The sequence below is a fragment of the Benincasa hispida genome, chromosome 11 (genome assembly GCF_009727055.1).
Source record: "Benincasa hispida cultivar B227 chromosome 11, ASM972705v1, whole genome shotgun sequence".
NCBI classification, from domain to species: domain Eukaryota; kingdom Viridiplantae; phylum Streptophyta; class Magnoliopsida; order Cucurbitales; family Cucurbitaceae; genus Benincasa; species Benincasa hispida.
Genome location: NC_052359.1, coordinates 19,954,940 through 19,956,778, shown reverse-complemented (window position 1 = coordinate 19,956,778; position 1,839 = coordinate 19,954,940).

Below are 1,839 nucleotides of genomic sequence, written 5' to 3'. Positions count from 1 at the left end.
CTTATTGATCCTTGTTGCTTCCACTGCATGCTAATAAAATCCTACAAATTATTCAATGTATAAGGATGATTATTGGGAAAATTTGTACGGATGACCCAAAAATTGGCCTAAACATATCAAATGACCTAGTTTTTCAAAAAAAAATCGAATGACCCTTTGCTGACGTCAAATTCAGGTGAAATTACTAAAATATAGTCCCACGCACATGGAAAAACATCTTGCTCTCACTCTCTCTCGGTCCCGCTTTCACTCTCTCTATCTCTTCTTTTTCTCACTCACAATCACTACTCTCTCTATGTCTCTCGCTCTCTCTCGACCTCGATTTCTCTCGGCCTCTCTCTTCCTTTTCTCACTTATAAAATCACTCATCTCTCTCACTTTTGGTCATCAGAATTGGTCGCGTGGGAGCTACTCGTTTGGACTCATTGTGTCAGAGAAGAAGAAGAAGACATATAGAGAAGAAGAAGTCGGAGAATCTCACTCTTGCTCTCATCCGTTGGAGAATCTCGCTCTTGTCTGCTCTCGCTCTCATTTGCTAGAGAAGGTATAGTGTCGAAGAAGGTGTGCTTGTGATGGAGAAGAAGAAGACTCGTAGAGATGAAGAAGATATGAATAAGAAGAAGAAAAAACCCAATCAGAGATGAAGAAGACTTGTGGAGATGAAGAAGATGTGAAGAAGAAGAAGAAACAAAAACCCAATCGAAGAAGAAGACTCACGAAGGTTTTGGTTGTTCAAGCTGTTCTTGAGTCCCACAACTCTTTCTAAAGCTCCAAGAGGATAGTAGGGAAGATCTTGAAGTGGTTCACAGAAGGTTTCGGAGAAGACAACAGTTGAGAATCAAGATATTGAAGAGTTATATAAAGGTATGACTTCAAACCCTCTTAGGTTAGATGAGCATGCTTTAGTTTCTGCCAAAATTAATGAATTAGAGTGCTTATTGATCCTTGTTGCTTCTGCTGGACACTGATATACTCTTACAATTGGTATCAGAGCATCATATAAGCATTCAATTCGATTTATTTTTTGTGTGGTGGGTGTTTTTCATGAGATATATGAAACTGATGTACTGATATGGTTTTCTAAGTTTTGGCATTTTATTTCTCTTTGATTTCTTGATTAAATTTGTAATTGACTCTTGATTCATGAGCTTATATGTGTTTTCAAGAGTCTATAATTTATTTGAAGTTATTAGAGTTGAGATTAAGATGTAATTGAAGAAACAAGTGAAGAAGGCCGAGCTGCAAATTCCAGTTTTTTAGCTTCTGCTCAAATATCGTCATTGAGGATTAAATGCTAGACGATCGTGTAGCTACGGGCGCTAGTTGTTGTAGTGTTGTGCGCTAGACGATCTTGTAGTGGCGCATGCTAAACGATACATTAAAGTGCTATGCAATGGCATTACATGATCGTGTAGCTGCGGCACATGCTAAACGATGCGTTGAAGTGCTATGCGATGGCACTACACGATCGTGTAGCTGCGTGCTAAACGATACGTTGAGGCACAATGCAATGGCGCTAAGCGATCGTGTAGCTCTACCCAATACTAGACAATGGCGATATATGATAGTTGCAAGACACTACATGATCGTCTAGCTCTGCCCGACACAAGACGATCGTACTAGACGATAGTCATCAATGCTACACGATGAGCCTTAGCGAGATTTTGACTATGGACCAAGAGCAACCGGTTCGACCGGTTTTCTCGAGGTCCTATCCGGTTCAGCCTCAAAAGGTTTTTTGTTGGTGCGGTTCAGACTTTTCCAGTCCGATTCAGACTTTTCCAGTCCGATTCAAGTTTTTTGGGTTCGGTTTGGACCGGTTCGAGCGATTTTGAAGTT